The sequence below is a fragment of the Nomascus leucogenys genome, chromosome 5 (genome assembly GCF_006542625.1).
Source record: "Nomascus leucogenys isolate Asia chromosome 5, Asia_NLE_v1, whole genome shotgun sequence".
Lineage (NCBI taxonomy): Eukaryota > Metazoa > Chordata > Mammalia > Primates > Hylobatidae > Nomascus > Nomascus leucogenys.
In genome coordinates this window covers 22878879-22891699 of record NC_044385.1, presented here as the reverse complement: position 1 = coordinate 22891699, position 12821 = coordinate 22878879, and the positions used below count along the sequence as shown (strand labels likewise).

Sequence of the window (12821 nt, the reverse complement as noted above, 5' to 3'; positions counted from 1 at the left end):
ATTTATTATAGCAGCAGTAGGAACTAATACTATAATGTATACCTAATTTCCAGCACAGAGCCTGTTACACAATAGGTGCTCAGTTTAATTTATTGGATGAATTATGAATCCCATATTTAACTCTAACCCCCAAGTAGGGCTCTCTACAGTGATTTTTGAAATCTACTTGGCTTCATTTGGATAGCTAGAAACTTGGGGAAAACTTTGCCCAAGGAAAGAAATCCCTTACAGAGGTTCCTCCTCTGTAAATTGCAAAATGATCCATTCTCCAGCCCAGTCCACCAAATGCAGGGTCTGCCTGGGCAGTATTTACACCTGTGAGGATGGCTTTATTGCTTTGCGTCTAGCTTGCTCTTCACTGCTTGTATAATCTCTCTGTTGTAAATCCAAATCGAGGAGAATGCATGCAAGCTTAAACAGCCAGGCAGAAAGATAACTACACTAAATTGTTGTTCTTAACAGGTCTTAGAGGTCTCTGAAATAGCAGGAATCTTAGAGGTCTTTGAAATAGCAAGCAAAAATGCTCTTCCTCAGGCACGAAGTGTTGTGTGTCAAGTGCAAGAGCTGAGTTCTGCATTATACACAACCTAAGTGTCCTAAAAGTGACTAATTCTTCAACAGCAGGCCTGTGGCCACACTGACCACACCCTTAACTAGCTTTTGAGGCTGGGGAGCATCTTCAGGGGTGGCTTGGGAGACTGGATAACCTATTCTGAGCTGAGGATGGAATCTCCACTGTGAAGACTGAGGAGTATGGGGCCAGGGCGCTCTCTGCCTAAGTAGCATTTTTCCACGGGATACAAGTTTCTCTGGACTCAATCAAGCAGGGAGGCTGAGTACATACTTCCTGGAGGTTGCACAAACTAACCAATTTGATTTTAAATATTAATACTTGGAGTAAGGCTTCTGGAGGCCAACATGCAAATTTATGTAAAAGAATGTGCAAATGAACACCAGAGCCAAGCGCCTGGCTTTGTTCCCTCACACAGGATAGCAGCCCCTGACCTGGCTGACCTTGTGTTTAGTTCTGTTTTTGGCTCTGGGACTTTGGGGCTGTTTTGTTGGCAAAACTTGGTGGGGGCAGAGGGGTGGGCAGTGGAGGGAAGGACTGCTCCAATTTAAACACCCGCAACAACAAAAGTTGTTTTAGCAAATTAGCATGCTGTTCATAAACGGCTTTCTATGTGCGCGAGGATTTAGAGGCTTTATAAACTCTCTTTTTGGGAGTAAAAGTCAGCAAAGATTCATCAGAACCCAGCTCCTGAGAGGATGACGGGGGAGAAGACTCCTTGGCTGTCTGGTGGAGCCCCCTGTTGTTGTTGCTGCTGGAATTCAGGCAAAGCTTCTCCCAAGGTAAAGATGTGGACTCCTTGGGCAAGGGAAAATGAGGTAAGTACAGAGCCCAGGTGCTCAGTGTAGACACTGGCTTGGTGGGGTCTTTTGGAGCAAGGCCTCAGTTTTCTGTGTGGTTGTTCACATGGGGAGGCTCAGTTTTCCAGTAGATGGTGGGCTGGAGTGAAAGTGAGAGACAAAGAGGGACACGGACACACACACACACACACACACGCACACGCACACCCGAGCCCCAGTGAACATCGAGCCCAGTGCAGTGGGCAGCTGTTTCTATGACACAGTTAATTTAGTGGGGAGTAATGAGTTTGTAGTGACCATAGAGTTAGAAAAGTAGGGAAATAAAAAAGAAAGCAATGGTAAAATAGTGTGGGGAGTATTTTCCTGGTTATAGGAAAAAACATGACTTGTGCAGTGCAGGAATAAGGAAACTACGTAGTGGTCACCTCTGTTAGCATTCTGGTGACTGTACTTTCATGTGTCTTTTTACGGGCACACATGCGTAATTTGACATAATTGATAAGGGATTACATCACACATTCTGGTTTTCTTTACCATCACTTTAAAAAAGTTGTAGTTTTTGTTGCTGTCATTGCTTAACTCTTTCCTCCAGTCACTGTCCCCTCCATCCTCAGGGTTGCCGGTGTTAGCAGCCTGGTGTATATCCTTCATTTGTTTCTTTGTGTTCATGTAATCTTACATAAACACTAATGCTTTTTAGAGTGTGTCTTGATTTTGGTTTTGCGTCTCTGCATCTTGCTTTTCTCACTGAATAATGGCTCAGGGAGTCCCTCTGAGTTGATCGGTAAAGGTCTAACTCAGAACTGCGTAATATTCCAGATTTAGATGTGTCACTGTTTATTCAATCATGCTTTTATTGATTGGACTTTATGTGTTTCTAGTTTTTTGTGATCTCAGACAGTACCTGGGCATATATTCTTACCTAGTCTTGTCTATGTCAATGGGATAGATCCTCAGGGAATTGCTGAGTGAAGGATATATGTATTTTCATTAATAATCGATATTATTAGATTGCTTTCCAAAGGCTTTATCAGTTCACATTTTCACCAGCCATGGGTGGGGGCTCCTTTTTCCCTGCTTCCTCAGCAGTAACTTATCACAAAATTTTTTTCAATCCGTTAGGTGTAAAATGATATCTCCTTGTCACCCTTGTCGCACTCCCTAGCCAACCAGTGAGGGTGAGAAACTTTCATAACATTATTGACCTGTTGGATATTCTTGCAAAGCAGGAATATTAGCCCGGGATTTCGACTTGGGATTTCTAGGTTTTGAGGGATGGCAGGTAATGGGCCTTGTGACCTCACCCAGACCCTTCTTCCCTGCGTGCTGCCTCTGGCCAGAGGCATGACCAGATGGAAGGAAGCAGATCTATATAGCGGACTGGGGTAACTTTAACATTCCTGGACTGGGACTGGACATAAGGTTGGGGAATATAACCTGGCTGCATTTCAAAGAGGCTATGGAGTGGTCTGTGCACAAGAGCTAACAGGTTTGATGAGTTTAGCAGGCAGGACTCAGACCTAGCGGTAGGGAAGTGCTATTGAAAGTTTGATTGGCAGAAGTGTCTGTTCCAAGCAGTGAGTCAGCTTGCCGTCAGCTGGACTCTAGCCAGTCGATTAGTGTAGGAAGAAAGGAAGCGAGGGAAGAAGAAGGGACTTAAGGCCCCTTAGAAGAGGGGTAGGCAAGAGCTAAGTGGAGCGTCGGGCCCCTGATAGGTGTTTCAGGTATGGCGAGGCAGTCCTCTACTGGGTGGGAGGCTGGGGATGTAGCCTGGCTGCACACACCACATCAACGTAGAAGGAGCAGGAAGGACAGCAAGGGGGCTCCACAGAAGCCCAGGGCTCATTTCTGGACTTCCAGAAACCAAGCCCACGGAAGCAAAACTAAATCCAGTTTGCACGAATTGGCGGGGCTGAGGCTGCTAATGTGTTTCTGTCCGTGGTGAGGGTTGGCGCAGCACATGTGGGCTTCTTCTCTCTGCCTAAGCCCACATGTGAGGGTCTCAGCAGCTCTAGCTGCGCAGGTGTTCAGAGGGTGAAGGTACTGGGAACGCAGCAGGAGCATAACTCACCGGAAATTCCTAGCTGGAGGAAGGCCACAGGAAGGCCAGCTGGAGGAAGGGGGCACATTTTGTGCCAGCCCTGGTGAGTCACCAGCCTAGGTTTGACAACTAAAATAAATTATTAATTAGGCTACATATTCCTTGTCAACCATTTTTTGGCTCTTATTTTTCAAACTGGGAGGACCTCATCATTAAAAGACTGTAGTGGCTCATGCCTGTAATCCCAGCACTTTGGGAGGCTGAGGCAGGCAGATCACTTGAGGTCAGGAGTTTGAGACCAGCCTGACCAACATGGTGAAACCCCGTCTCTACTAAAAATACAAAATTAGCCTGGTGTGGTGGTGCACGCCTATAATCCCAGCTACTTGGGAGGCTGAGGTAGGAGAATCACTTGAACCCCGGAGGCAGAGGTTGCAGTGAGCCAAGATTGCGCCATTGCACTCCAGCCTGGGCAACAAGAGTGAAACTCTGCCTCAAAAGAAACAAAAAGCAACTGTAGTTTATTAGACATTTCATCTAAATTTTATGTTTTTCTTCCTTGAATTTTGGAATCTGTGTTTCTCAGTCCAGTGTTTTAGATGAGGAGCAATGGGGTTTTGGATATTTCTGTATTTTTATTGATCATTTTTTACATACTTCTCCTGTGAAGTAATCTATTAAGGAAAATATAAGACTTTGCAGTCTCTCTTTAGTATTCACTCTGAACTGGTGAAGCTGTACAAACTCAATATAAATTCTCAGTTAGTGTTGCTTTTTAATACTACCTCAAGATTCAGTATGGCCTCCTATATCTGTTTTGAACAAAGGAAGGCAGCTGGGCCTTAGCCTCTCTTCCTTTAAAGAGTTTTTAAGGCCGGGCATAGTGGCACACACGTGTAATCCTGGCACTTTGGTAGGCCGAGGCAGGTTGATTGCTTGAGCTGGGAGTTTGAGACCAGCCTGGGCAATATGGTGAAACCCTGTCTCTATTAAAAAATGAAAAAATTAGCTGGGACTGCAGGTATGCACTACCACACCCAGCTACTTGGGAGGCTGAGGCGAGAGGATCACATAAGCCTGAGAGGTCAAGGTTGCAGTGAGCTGTGATTGTGCCATTGTGCTCCAGCCTGGATGACAGAGTGAGACCCTGTCTCAAAAAGAAAAAAAAAAAAAAAGATTTGGCTGGATGCGGTGGCTCATGTCTGTAATCCCAACACTTTGGGAGGCCAAGGCGGGTGGATCACCTGAGGTTAGGAGTTCGAGACCAGCCTGGCCAACATGGCGAAACCCTGTCTCTACTAAAAATACAAAAATGAGCCAGTTGTGGTGGCGCACACCTGTAATCCCAGCTACTTGGGAGGCTGAGGCAGGAGGATCACTTGAACCCAGGGGGTGGAGGTTGCAGTGAGCCAGGATCACACCACTGCACTGCAGCCTAGGCAACAGAGCAAGACTCCATCTCAACAACAACGAAAAAAGATTTTAAGTTGCTTTTGAATAGCCCAGGTGCATGCCTCCCTGCTGTAGAGTTGGGTTTTGTTTGTTTAATAAAGAAGATATTATATATGCTGATATACAGCTTTTTCTTCCTTTCTTTTGTCATAAACTAGGTGTGACCTCAGTAGACACTGATTTTAACCACTGTTGATGCCTATTTCTAAAAACGGAATCAGCAAATGCCTTGCAGGATTTAATTGGCTATACACAATAACTCCATACAGCAGGTCACTTCGTTTAGTTACTTAGGGACATACTTTGCAAATAATTCATTGTGGAGAATTCATTAAGAAGCTGTATTGCCCAAAGCCAGATAGTCTACAGGAGCATTACCAAGATTTTTTATAAAAAATACCTCTGCTTAATAACTAGTAACGAGTAGTACCTGCTTTGAAACTTTTCTAGGCCAGACTAATTCCAATTCCTATGGTGTAGAATGTTGAAAACTTTGATCGGCCATCCCTTTACATGCTGGAATATATCCAGAGTATTTAGGAAATGCAACTTGATCTAACCTTCAGGTCTCTCTTTGGCTCATGTATCTTTTAGGGTCCCGTTAGAAAACAGATCGCACATGCAAAGGGGGTAATTGAGGAAAGTTTAGTGAAGGGACTGTTTACAGAGGAGGTATAGGGTTAAGAAACCAACAGGGATGATGTGGCACCAGGATCTAGCAACCCATGAAGCTGTTACCACCCCTCGGTGTGAAGGGGTGAGGGGAGGAGGCTGTTACTAGAACTTCATGGGAGCTATAGTGGGTGGGGCTGTCTTCTGAAGGAGCTAGGGCCTCATGTGGAGAGGTAGAGACATTGTGAAGCCACAGTAGCAGGAAGGGAACTGGGCAATAACTATCCTAATAAGATCCTTGTGTCTTCAGCTGATGCCTCCTGTTGGCCTAATGTAATGGGAAGCAAGAGGGCAAGGAAGGCCAGATGATGCATTGTTTAGAGGCTGCCAGGGCTGTGGGCAGAGTGGAGAAGGGTGAAGAGGGATCTGGAAGGGTAAATGGAGGCTTTTCAGCACAGTTAACTTTTGGGCTGAAGGAAAATGGACATGCAAGCAGGAGGGAGAATCCTAGTTAGACTCCTCGGTTTTCACAAGTCATTGTCAATGTCACTGTCAGTATAGTGGGCTTTCAAGCTATAGGGAGCCACTCCTAATGAGCAACACAGAACACTAGGCCTTTTCTGGAGAACCTCACTTCCACTCGTTTGTTCTCCAACTTTCCAGACACCTAGTGTTAGCAAAACACTCAGGATCCGTTGCTCACTGCATGGAAAGCCAATTACTGAGATAACAAGTATTGCCAGGGAAGAAGCCTTTTTGTTAGGGTGACATCAATCAGAAAGATGAGAGATCAGTCCCAAACCCAACTCTCTCAACGGACTAAAATTGGAGGTTTGTATAGTGGGGAAGGAGTTTAGCTATGCGTGGGAAAGCAGGAATTAGGGAGAGGTAGTATGGAAGCAAACATGAAGGTTGTGGGGACTGGCCTCTCACTGGATGTGGTAATTGTGTGAGTTTCAGCTTCTTGTCTGATGGTCAGTTTCCTGAGGAAGGAACTGAGATGAGACAAATGTAAATTTCACATTTTAAGACTCGGGAGTGTCAATTTCCATGTTTATTCAAAAAACCAGAAACATCAGTTCTGTTGAACAGTTGGGGCAGTTTCAAGTCCCTCCCCTTTCTATTGATCAATTCCTCAGTCATGGGGAATCTGACCATCAATCCTGGATGCTTCATGCCGAGGAAGGTCGTTGTGGCATAATGAGAAGAATGAAAGCATTCCACTTATAATGGGAAATACTCAAAGAACCTGGTTGGCATCTGGCGCACTGGAAGACCATGATCTGTGTACTTTTATTTTGCTTTTTGAACAACATTTGAGGCCACATTGAACTAAAGTGATTAATAGCATAGATAAACCAAATTTTAAAGTAGCAGAATCTGGAGTGAATCCACTGGGGAATCCACGAGAACAATCCTAAGCCTACCAAAAACGTCTTCCTGATTCATTACATCCCACATGCAAAAAGCTAGGGTCTAGGAGAGAACAATGACCGGAAAAGTGCATGTTCCCTTTATAATTTCTTATCTAGGATCTTCGGCTGGGTATAAGGGTGGCAGGTGGCGCAGGGGCAGTGGTTGGGGGGCGGTGTTCACAAGACCATGACTGTTTACTCCAGAGGGACTGACTGGTTTTACCCAATCTATGCTGGCTAACTTGACAGATGAGTGGGTGGTCAGCAGCATTTCAAAAGGGCTGACTTATTGTGCTTGTGGCTGGTCTTCAGCCTGTTGGGATTTCCAGGTCTTCAACCAGACTTGATCCTCCAGTTTCAAAGAGTGGAGAGGCACATCTGTAGGGAACTGGAGCTTGTTGGAAGCAAGCTCAGAGACAGTAGTTAATATAGTTCTTAATTATTTTATATATCATCTAGAGTCTAGGAGTTGGAGAAATGGTCTTCCATACATTTCGAAGGGGCTAAGAGCCAACCCACTTCTGGGAGCTACTTGTATCTTCAGCAGGGCAAGAGGCAAGACCTTTTCCTAGACAAGATTTATCTCTTGGCAACTGGAGTCCCCTTGGCTACAAGTGGATCCATTCAGTTGATGGGAGGCTTAGGACTTTGTTTTCATTTTGGTCTCTTTTGGTCTCGATATGCCAGAGGCAACATTGATGGCCAAGCTTTTATTTTGTCCCATATCATTGCCAGGGTGGTATGGCTACCTGTCCTGCGTCCATCCTGTCCTTCAGTAGGATACCTATAGCCAATGCTTATAGCCAATTAAACATTCTAGGCCAGACAGGAGTGGAGGTGAGCACACAGTCCTTAACCCTTAAATCAACATAAGAGCCAAAACCCCAAAGCCAAAAAATAAGGTTAATATGCCTGTCATCATAAAGCCAGTCCCCTATGGTTTGCATACAAAGCATATATTAAGCCATAAAGTAAGAACACCACAAATAGTTTTCAGATTCTGGAGAAACAGGGTAGAGAGAGAAAGAGAGAGAAATATGTTTCACATTTTATTGATAAGAGTTTATTTTACTCAATTGTTAAAGGCTATAAATAGCCCAAAAGAAAAAGTGTTCTTGACTCTGAAAACCAAAACAAAAACAATCAGCAATATTTCAAATAAAAGACATAATAAAAACTTATTTCAGTCCTCTACTAGTTCAGTCCATGCAATTAGTCCTGTTCTGCTTGATATTGGGCCGGCAATCCTCATGAACACATCAGCCCTCCAATGAGAGTCCTGGACGTTTTCTTTCTAATCCAGTGGCACAATCTCCAAAGTTATTAGAAATCTGCATTCAAGAGTCCTTTTCATGAACTCCCCTAAAGAAGCAAGTTTTTGACTAGCTGATTATAAACTGCTTTTTGAGAAGAATCAAAGTAAAACAATTGTGGTTGACAAAAGTCTTAGGACAGTCAGCGTTGAAGACACAATTGACAAGGAAGATTGGTTATTTCTGTGGCATGCAGCAATTTAACATAATCGTAATTATTACTGATAACATATACTAAGATCAGAAATTTAGGAATTCACATGATTTTGGAATATACATTAATAACACATTTATATAAATATAACCCAAAGAAAGTTAAACATTTACTATATGACAATGATTTGTATATAATTTTAACATACCAAATAAGCCTAATATGTCTCTCTTGGAATTCAAGGGACCCTAATAGCTAAAAAATTAGTTTGTGGTCAAAAAGACTGAATGTATTTATTTATTTGTTTATTTTTGAGATCAGGTCTTGCCCTGTTGCCCAGGCTGGTGTGCAGTGGCACAATCATGGCTCACTGCAGCCTCAACCTCCCTAGCTCAAGCAATCCTCTACCCTTAGCCTCTCAAGTAGCTGGGACTACAGGTGTGTGTCACCATGCCCAGCTAATATTTGTATTTTTTTTTGTAGAGGTGAGGTTTTCCCATGTTGCCCAGCTGGTCTTGAAATGGGCTCAAGCAATCAGCCTGCCTCTGTGTCCCAAAGTGCTGGTTACAGGCGTGAGCCCCTGTGCCTGGCCAAAAAGACTGAATTTAAAACTTGAAATTTTGCTTTTGGAAAATTTGTCAAATATCAAAGGTTTAATACACCTGATTTCACAAAATAGGGTCACAGTCATTATAGAATAGTTATTCATTTAGCCAGAAGGATAATTCAAATATTTAAAAAAAAAAAACACCAAATCCCGACCTTTACTTTTTGATAGGAAATCCACTTTCCCAGATAATAAGACAACAAAGACAGCGTGGGGCCAACTAAACCTGTCTCTCTCTCCCCTCTTTTTTTTTTCCTGCAGCTAACTCAAAAGGTAAACAGAAATCTCCTATTATCTCTTATTAATATTACACATTTTGTTCAAAAGAGAAAATCGAATTTACCCCTGTATAGCGTATTATTATTGTTAAAGCTAAGTTCAATAAAACCTTATAAACAATTTTATCTAATTTTAATAAATTTGACATTTATATAAACCTTTTATAACCTTTTATAATTTTCTATTAGAGCAGATCAATGCTTCAAGAAAATCTTGTTATTCTGACACAGAGGCCCAGATGCTGGCCTTGCATCAGTGTGCTTTTGATATTAATGTTTAGTTTTTAGAAAGACTGAACTAATTTTACTTCTCAAAATTGGCCTTGCAATCTCACATGCCCACCTCTTCTGCTATAGTCCCTGGGCCTGGAGGGATTGAATAGTTTTAATTTCTGGCCCTGTGTCTCATGAAAGCAGTTTGTTTTGTCACCCTCTCCTGGGTCTGAAGACGAGGCTTTGACTGGTGTCAGTGTTGAGGATGTAGCAGGAGTAGGTGCCTTTTTCAGACCCAGGAGTCAATGCCCTGTAACTTAATAGCACGAGGACTTTAAAAGCAATACAGAAAGTTACATGGATGTAAAAACCTTAATTCTTTTAAATTTCGGTTTTCCTAATTAATCAAAAACTTAATAATGAGGAGATAGAAATTCTCTTAGTAAAATGTAAATCTGCTTCTTAGGCCAGTTACCAAAAGGCAAAGAAAGACCTTCTGCAGCGTGATTGCTTCTCCTTATGGGAAGCTCATTTAGATAACCTGAAAGCCAAACCTGATGGGAAAAGAGTACTTGAATTAATCAGGTACAGGAAGAGTGTGTCCAGGGTCATGAGTGAACCTTGGAAAGAAGAAACCGGGAAACTAGTACTTTGAGCAGAGGAACAGCATGAGAAGTTTGCCAGTTACATGGAACAATTTAGACCTAATCGAGAAAAGCCAAGAGTACAGAATCAAGTTATACTGGAGAAAACATTGCTTTTCTAGACCTTACAGATAAACATTTCAGCATCAGGCCACTGCAGTAGTTAGAACTGGAGGAAAAAAAGTTAAAAGAGCTAGCAAAAAAGTTGAAGGAGAGAGTTAGCATCTCAGGCCTTTTCAGGGGGAGAAAAAAGCTGAAAGCAGCAAGACACATTCTGAGACATGAATATGAGAAGTTTTCAAAAAGAAACAGTATAGAACCAAAATCAAAACCTGTTGTGATTTTATTAAGAGCAAATCGATATTTTAAGGGAATTTTTTTCTAACATAGGAGACCAATCTTAACTTTTTCACATCTCTCTCCCCTACCACTGGTTCCTTTCTACCTTGTTTCATAAATAACCTTTCCAAGTCCATAATTTAACCTTTAGATAATGTATTAGTCCATTTTCATGCTGCTGATAAAGACATACCTGAGACCAGGCAATTTACAAAAGAAAGAGTTTTAACTGGACTTACAGTTCCGCATGGCTGGGGAAGCCTCACAATCATGGTAGAAGACAAGGAGTCAGTCACATCTTACGTAGATGACCGCAGGCAAAGGGAGATCGGCTCTCGTGAGACTTACTCGCTACCATGAGAACAGTATGGTGGAAATCACCCCCATAATTCAGTGATCTCCCACTGGGTCCCTCCCACAACACATGGGAATTATGGGAGCATAATTCATGATGAGATTTGGGTGGGGACACAGCCAAACCATATCAGATAACTTCTGAGTTAAACAAAATTATTATTTTTCTCAATAAGAACACATCTTCTTTGGCACATTTTATATACAATTTTTTTTTTTCAGGAAAGAATGCACTGAACACATTTGCGTTTCTTTGTTTTAAAGCAAATGACAAAGACCCAGCTTACCAGCTTTACTTTTTTAAAACCCAAGCTTAACGTTGCATGTTTAAATGATTGTCAAGACCTACTAAATTGCCCGCATTTATGCACAAGTAGAAAACATCCTTAATTTATATTAAACCAGAAGTATATTACCATTAATGCATTACTATCTTTCACTACTAAACACTGAAAAAAAATGAAATTGTTTCTATAGAAGGCTTGTCCTGGCAATGTTAAAGTCATAACAGGCTGACACTGCTTGGCTCACATTTCCAGACGTGCTGGAAAAGCAGATCCATGCTGGTGTTAGTGTACAAACTTGTCCTACCACTGAAGAGTTAAGGCTCACCTTGGAGTAGGTTTAATAAAAAAGCAAAGTGCATACAGAGATTTACATTAATTTTTAAAACAAAAAGTCGTATTTTGTGGTCCCAACAATAAACTCAAATGTCTATGACAAAAAGGAGCTCTGAGAAGCTGTTTATAAATACTTTAGGTACAGTTATACTGAAAGTCGAGTTCATTGGATATCTTCAAAAACTGTTTTTGTTAATCCTCAGATGGTGCTTGTTATAGTTTAACATTTCTGTTAGGTGTGTGCATCGAATTCCTGGTTATCCAAGCGCAGCTGCTGCTCCTCGCCAGGTATCGTTAAGGACTTTAACTGGCCCTCTTCTTCAGCTTCTGCTTTCTTGACCATTCTTGACAATCCTTTTTTTAGTAATTTTTCTGCCGTTAACCATTTCAGTAGAAGTTGATACACATTTGAAGTTGCCCATCGCACTACCACCAAATGATGTGGAAGAGGATGAAATGAGTCCCCCGTGACCTCGTGACCAGAATGAAGTACATCCTGTATCAAAAGAAGAAAATCCACTTCCAAAATATGGAAATCTACTGAATGCTGAGAAAAACAACCCATCCCTCAGCTTCTACTCCCTCGGGGACCCCTTTGATTCCCAAAAAAGTCCTCAAATAGGTTTTCAAAGTAGTGGAATGAAAATGGGTCCCCTCTACCAAAAAATTCCCTGAAGACATCATCTAGGTTATGAAATGTGATGACAAACTCAAACAACTGTCAAAATGACTTCCGCCACCTCCTCCACCATTTAATCCTCCTTCTGGTTTAATATAAATTAAGCTGCCTTATTTTCTAGCATCTGACACCACCTCACATGTCTTGGCTACTTGTTTGAATTTTCTCTCTGCTGCTTTATTCTCAGGATTTTTATCTTGGTGCCACTTCAGTGCCAGTTTCTGATACGTCATTTTAATATCCTCCGGTAAGGCATGTCTGCACACCTAGAACTTCATAGTAATCCACCACATTTTATCAGATTGTTGGAACAGGTTGGAGGATGTGGGCAACTGGCGGGAAGCAGGGGAGGTGGGGCGGCAGCATGGCTGTGTTGGTGATTGTGGCCCAAAATTATATATTAGCTAGAATTCCTATTCTTAGTAACCTTAGATTTGAGTGACGATCTAGGAAGCAAGTAATTCTGAACTGTCTATCAGATGTTAGCATTTTATAGGTAAGAACATTCCCTAATTTTTTACAAAAACATGTTTTGCCTATATTATAACCCTTTCTTAATTGGAAATGACTTAGACATCTAGTGAGCATCCAAAATAATTTCAAGATTTTAAATTACATAAAAAGTTCACTTATAGCAATTATCCCATTTACATTTCACTCATTTTTAGCAGTCTAGATTATGTATGAGAGCTTAGATATTAGACAGAGCTAGTCATTATTTCCTTGTTA

General features: G+C 41.9%; 1 protein-coding gene and 1 pseudogene across 1 annotated transcript in view; one reads left to right on the top strand and one right to left on the bottom strand.

Annotated features, from left to right (window-relative positions):
* Positions 1–12821, top strand: part of CNIH3 (cornichon family AMPA receptor auxiliary protein 3) — a 131068-nt gene that overhangs the window by 33140 nt on the left and 85107 nt on the right. The window lies entirely within an intron of this gene.
* Positions 11646–12386, bottom strand: LOC105739701 (annotated as a pseudogene).